Here is a 7,500-nt window from a genome sequence, read left to right as displayed (position 1 = left end):
GCCAATCTTTGACTTTGTGGGTTTAATTTTCTAATTCGATAGGTCTTGTCTTCATTGCAAGTGTGAATATGTAAGTTTTGTGGTGGTTTCAGGGTAACTGGGTCCTTTACGTTGATCAAAATCATTCAGTAAAAAGTCTTATCGATCTATTTACACGTGGGCGCGTTCATCATGCCGTTGGTTGTTCTCAGTATGGAAAGACCAATTGAGAAATAGCGCCATCTTTCGATGTCAGTCATCAAACTGAATAAAACAGTCGAAAGCTGGATTGAAATAGGACATTGCTACGACGCCGCAGAGGGCCACAATGGTAGTTTAGAATGGAAGGTATTAAACATTGTCCCGCAGCTGTTAGAGGGTTTCCAAAACTGTTGGGATGGTTTATTTTTGATTTTTTAGTTGTCTTAGTCATTGGACTACGGCCATACTGGGGCAACTGACTTGAAGGGTTTTTTTCGAAGGAATCGACCCCAGGGTTTTTTTTGGGTTTTTTTTCTAAAGTCCTCTATTTGTTCTATTGGTTTTCTTTGCAGAACCGCTAAATTACGGGGACATAAACAAACCAGCGCTGGTTGTCAAGTGTTGGAGCGGCTTTACAAGCACAAGCACAAAGACACACACACACACACACACACACACATAAATGTGTGTGTGTGTGTCAGTGTGTGTGTGTATGTGTGTGTGTGTGTGTGTGTGTGTGTGTGTGTGTGTGTGTGTGTGTGTGTGTGTGCGTGTGTACAACGGATTTCTTTCAGTTTCCTTCTTCCGAATCAACTCACAAAGCTTTGGATAATCCGGGGCTGTAATAGAAGACACTTGCCCAAGGTACCACGCTGTGGGACTGAACCTGAAACCATACTGTTGGGAAGTGAGCATTTTAACTTCACTGCCACCCTTGCACTCAAACTTGAACTGTACTGTAGCTACCCTCACTGCACTCATACTCAAATCATACGTTACATTCTATGCAGATACACTCAAACGCCGTTATAGCTTCATTCGAACTTCACTCACACTTCAACTGTACTGTAGCGATATTCACTACAGTCATCCTGTAGCACTCATTCAAACGGCACTCGGAATTCAAATGTACCGTAGCTACCCTCCACTCCTACATTTGCTCGACTTCAGCTTCACTCAGTCCCCCAACGCCTTATCCCACGAGTCGTACAGCCTAACGCCGACGTCGAGTCGTACTTGGCATCTCCACCGTCTCCCCTCCGGCCTTTCATTTCACAGATGCAGCGGCGCCTCTCCTCCGAGAGATCGTCATCTCGTTCCCGGGTTGAAACTAATCAAACGGCGATGCATTTCCCAACTTCACTCTGCTGCATTAAACTCACATCAAACACCACCCAACACTGCAGCTAATGCAGATAACTGCAACTGTTGCTCCTGCTCCGTTCGGCTGCGCTCGCAACACTGCTGCTGCTGCTGCTACTGCTGAGGATGATGGGTACGATAATGATAACGATGACGCTGGTGATGCTGATGATGATGCTGCTGTGTGCTATCGTTCTTCGTTCTGTCAGTGAAATTACAGTTAAGTTTCGTTCATTGACATTGACATTCAAGCGTAGTATCTGTGCGTGTGTGTGCGTGTGTGTGCGTGTGTGTGTGTGCGTGTGTGTGTGTCTGCATGTGTGTGTGTGTGTGTGCGTATGTGTATAAATTCATATAGATATGTGTCTCTGTTGGTGTATGCGTGCGTGTAAATAAATCCACATGCGTTTATATATATATATATATATATATATATATATATATATATATATATATATATATGCATATGTATCTGTATGTGTACGTTTGTGTGTGTGTGTGTGTGTGTGTGTGTGTGTGTGTGTGTATGAATCTGTGTTATAAAAGGCCCGAAGTTTTGGGGGGAGAGGGCCAGTCAATCACATCGATTTCCAGTACGCCACTGGTACTTAATTTATCGACCCCGAAAGGATGCAAAGCAAAGTCGACCTCAGCAGAATTTGAACTCAGAACGTTAAGGCAGACGAAATACCGCTCAGCATTTCGCCCCGGCGTGCTAACGTCTCCGCCAGCGCGTCGCCTTACACTTTTTTCTATATTTGCAGCCTCAGGTGTGAGAGAGAGGTAGAGAGAGAGAGAGGGGAAGAGAGGGGAGGGAGTGAGAGAGGTAGAGAGAGGGAGGGTGAATGAATGAACGGATGTGTTTATCTGTGAGTGAGCTAAAGTATTGAGTGAGTAGGTGAGTGAACGGGTAGGAGTGTGAGTGAGGGATCGGGTGGGAAGGTACCTTGAGTGATTGCATTCCCGCAGGATTAATGAATAAAAGCTATTGAGCCGTGGGTAGGGGGCGTGCGTGGCAAGATGGATGGGTGGGTGTGTGGGTGGGTGGATGGTTGAGTATGAAAAGGAGGGAAAAGGAGAGGGAGAGGGAGAGGGAGATTCGTCTCTGAACAGGTTGTTGGAGGAGAGGGTGGTGTTTGTGTAGGGTACATGAAAGGGGTGGATAGACGGGTAGGAGTTGTCTCTCCGTGCAAAACAAAGCGAGAAAGGGGTTGAGAGGGAGAGGGAGAGGGAGTAGGGCAGAGAGTGAGAGGGAAATAGAGAGAGAAAGGGAGAGAGAGAAGGAGAGCAAGTGAAAGAGGTGAGAGAAGGAGAGAGAGAGAGAGAGAGAGAGAGGCTGAGCGAGTTTAGCGTCGGAGTGGGAGAGTAATACACACGCGCATACACACACGCACACGTACACGCATGCACTCGGACTAACGCACACATGTATACATAAACTTATACACACATACACATACACACACAAACACACGCATACGCAGACAAACACGCATACAAATATACATGCATACATACACACATAGACACATACACACATGTATGTATGCATGCACGTATCTGTGTCTGTACATACACATACATGCATACATACATACATGCATACATACATACATGCATACATACATATACACTTACATACATACAAACATACATACATGCACATGCATACATACATACATTCATGCATACATACATATACACTTACATACATACATATATACATGCATACATACTACGTACGAACATACATGCATTTATGCATACATATTAAATACATACATACATCCATACATTCATAAATACATCCATCCATCCATACATACACACATACATATACACATACATACATACATACATACGCGTATACATGTACAAACACATACATGCATACGTGTGATTATCTGATTATTTTTTTTTTTTTTTTGAAGAGAGGGAGAGAAAATGGGAGAAAGTAATAAAGACAGAGAGAACGAGTTGGAATGGTAGATAGAGAGAGAGAAGGAATGAGAGACAGATGAAAGGGAGAGAGTATTGAGAGAGAGAGAGAGAGAGAGAGAGAGAGAGAGAGAGAGTGAGAGAGAGAGAACGGTCCGTAGTATGAGGCAAGTACAAAAATTATGAAACTATCATGTGACGCGTACGATGTGTGTATTTGTGTGTGAGAGTTTGTGTGCGTGTGCATGTGTGTGTGTGTGTGCGTGTGTGTGTGTGTGTGTGTGTGTGTGTGCGTGTGTGTCGCGGTGAAGCTCTGGTTTGGAAGAAGACCTTCACGCTGCTTTGGTGTTTTCTCCATGCATTCACGGACGATTTCAGCTTCCCTCTTACATCATATCGTTTCATTGACCACTCGAGCTCTGTCCGTCTGTCTGACTGCCTGCCTGCCTATCAACCAAACCATCTTTTCATCTATCGATCTACCTGCCAATGATACTTCTCTCTCTCTCTCTCTTTCTCTCTCTTTCTCTCTCTCTCTCTCTCTCTCTCTCTCTCTCTCTCTCTCTCTCTCTCTCTCTCTCTATATATATATATATATATATATATATATATATATATATATACATACAGGCGCAGGCGTAGCTCTGTGGTAAGAAGCTTCCTCGCTAACCACATGGTTCCGGGTTCAGTCCCGCTTTGTTTAACATTTATGTGCATACTCTGGTTTATATATATATATATGTATGTATGCGCTAGCTGTATCGAAGGAGGAAAAACCTAACTACCTTGCCTTCTACTTATTGATTATCGATCTGTCCATATTCATGTCTCTAATTGTCAATAATATATTATCAAATATCTCGTTTCTATATTTTGTCTGTGGATTTATTAATAACGATTAGCCTCGCTGAATCTCTCTTTCTCATTCTCTCTCTCTCTCTCTCTCTCTCTCTCTCTCTCTTCTCCCCATCCCGCCCTTCTCACTCTCTCTTTCTTTTCTTTCCTCTCTCTTTCTCCCTCTTCCCATTGTCTCGCCCTCTCTCCGTCTCTCTGTTCTCTGTCTCTTAGTCTACCTGTCTATCTATTCATATATATGTGTTTGCGCGCGCGCATCTCTGTGTGTGTGTGTATGTATGTATGTATGTATGTACGTATGTAGCTATCTACACGTGAAAAGCACACACAGATAGATAGATAGATAGATAGATAGACAGATAGATATAGACCGTTTCCAATAATAAGCTCCTCGTCCACATCTAAGTTCCTCTCCTTGGGACAGAAATAAAACCTCAGCTGTTCTATTAGTTGAATTTACTCCCTCTGCGTCTCTTCGTCTCTCTAGATTTTACTCTATTATTCACTTCGGACGTTTTCTTTCTCCCATCTTTTTTATTTTAGAAGAAATAATCGATTTCCGAAAGACAAGAGAACTGGCACGAATTTTTGGAACCACATTGACCGCTGTATTATTTGCATATTTTCTAATAGATATCGCTTTTGTGAAGGTCCATCCCTTAAGCAGTCTGAAGCGATTTAATATTCTCTTTCCAATTTCTCCGTCTTTACATTCTTCCACAAATACTCCAACAGACTTTCGCGTCTTTCAATGTTTGGTCAGTCTTGTGTCTTATCACTTGGCGTTCGTCCGTTGTTGATTTACAATCGTTTACAGGCGGCGATCTGGCAGAATCGTTAGCCGGGATTTAGGTCATATGTCAGAACATACAGTTTCAACCACTATGCAACCACCACAAGACAAACCCAAATATATATAGGATGGACTTTCCCGTCGCTAGACGATGTATGAGGGTTCGACAATTTCTTACTGAACAACCACACAGATGATTTGTTTATAGTGATCAAATGTTTGTGTAGACATTAGCTCCCTCCTTCCATCATATGGACATTACCTGTACAGGTGCAACGGGTGCAACGGGTGCCACGTGTTAGATGTCGAAATGATCGCAGAGCAACGCGAAACGAATTGCTTTGCTGCAACGCCCGGTCTAAGATCGAACCCACGATCTCACAATCGTGAGTGCAACACCTTAACCACTAAGTCATGCGCCTTCACACACACACACACACACACACACACACACACACACACATACATATATATATAATATACATATATATATATATATATATATATATATATATATATATATATATAGGATGGACTTTCCCGTCGCTAGACGATATATATATATATATATATATAAATGATGCATGCGTACTCATGTTTTCAAACGTGTGTATCTGTAAACCGAAACTTCGAAGACTCAATCAACCGTTTTTCCTTGTATGATTCCATAAACATTTACTCTAAAATAGAGTACTCCTAGAGTCTAATCTTAAATTTTCTATCTATAATTTCACATAAAACAAACATGGATATATATGTGCGTGCGTGCGAGTGTATACATGTACAGATACATATACTTCAAATATATATGCGAGCGCTCACATACGCGTATACATACGAACAATTGAATATGTGTGTGTGCGCGCGTGTATTTATCTGTGGGAAATATTTCTGTGCGTGGATTCTTTATCTCATATATTTATAACATTGAAATATTCCCAGGACCATATTTACCCCTATAGCAATATCAAGGATGATAAATTCCCTACCAGGATATCAACGTTTATTGAATTCTTCAGAAAGCGAAATATTACTGCTTTAAGCATGATGTCTGTTGTTTGTTGCTGTATATATTTATTGACACAAAATTGGCGAATGTAAACAGAACCATGCGATGCTGTCATGAGAACCGATATCACACGTTACTATATGTAGAGTCGTATTTAAAAGCTGTATTTAATAGGTGCAGGCGTGGCTGTGTGGTAAGAAGCCGAATGAAATGATTGTAAGATCTAACGAAGGCCATATTTAAACAATCACCTGATGATTGTGTAATCACCTAATTACACAAAACATCTCACCGATGTACTACAGGTGTAAAAATGTGTCGAAACAATTGTAGAGATTTTTAAATAAAGAATGTCGTTCACTCCATGTCCTATCATTTATCTATGTATATACATTTATGTGTGAGAGAGATACAGAGAGAGAGAGAGAGTGTGTGTGTGTGTGTGTGTGTGTGTGTGTGTGTGTCTGTGTGTGTCTGTGTCTGTGAGTATGTGTGTGTATATGTGAACAAATTCCCACTTCATCTCACATCATTTCGAAGACAATGTCTTCTAGCGATCTTTTTCTTGTGGAGTGTTCACTTTCTCATCTGCGTTCTCTAATTTTATGGAAATCAAAGAAGCCATATTTTTGCAAAACATCAGAACATTTCACTGTTGCGCAGCTGTTGACATTTTACAATTTCTTTGCAGTTCTTCAACAAGAAAATTACCACTAATGATATCATCTTTGTATAATTGTCTACAGCTTTTCGCTAATTCATCTTTCATCGCCTGCATCAGATTACACTGCAGACTTCTAACAGAAAACAACCAACTAATTATTTTTCAAAATAACCTTCTTACTGAAATAATTTCATTTTGTCATCTACTGCCGCAAATCTACCTCATTCTATCTCTGCTTCTTTCTCTCTTTCTCTCTCCCCCCTCTGTCTCTTCCTCCCTCCTTCGATCTATTTATTTGATCTGTCTTGCTGTCTATCTGTTTATTTCTCTATCTATCTCTATGTCGTCTGCCTATCCGTCTGCCAACTTGTCCATCTGTCTGACTATTTCCAATGATGACAGAAACACGTTCCATGTCCGACTAAATGCTGTACTCAGATCAATCTTAAAATTAGACATGTTTATTTTATCAGGAAATTTCAACGCTAGGTTTGGAAGAAATGGCCAACATGAAAGTCTCTTAGATTCTTTGATGTAGAAAAATTGAATAACGACAGTGCTGCATACCAAGAATTTTATGAAGAGTATAGCCTGTAGGGTACTAGCATTCACTTTAGCAGCATGCATGATGGTACAACAGCATTGGTGCATCTGAAATCTAAGGTTTGGATTTTACTAGATTATGTAATTATTATGTAATTATATGTATACATATATGTATATATACAGACATACACTCACACGCACGTAGACACATACCTACACACACACACACATATATATGTATATCGATGTGCGCGTGTGTGTGTGCGTTATGATGTATGATACAAGGAGGTGTCTTTGATCTGAAGAATAGAATATTGGAAACAAAGCAAGAAAGAAGGAAAGAAGAGGAAGAGGAATAAAGATAAAAACATA

This window comes from Octopus bimaculoides, chromosome 23, assembly GCF_046866305.1.
Source record: "Octopus bimaculoides isolate indiv1 chromosome 23, ASM4686630v1, whole genome shotgun sequence".
Lineage (NCBI taxonomy): Eukaryota > Metazoa > Mollusca > Cephalopoda > Octopoda > Octopodidae > Octopus > Octopus bimaculoides.
The sequence above is the reverse complement of the archived record's forward strand: the minus strand, read 5'-3'. Positions refer to the sequence as shown.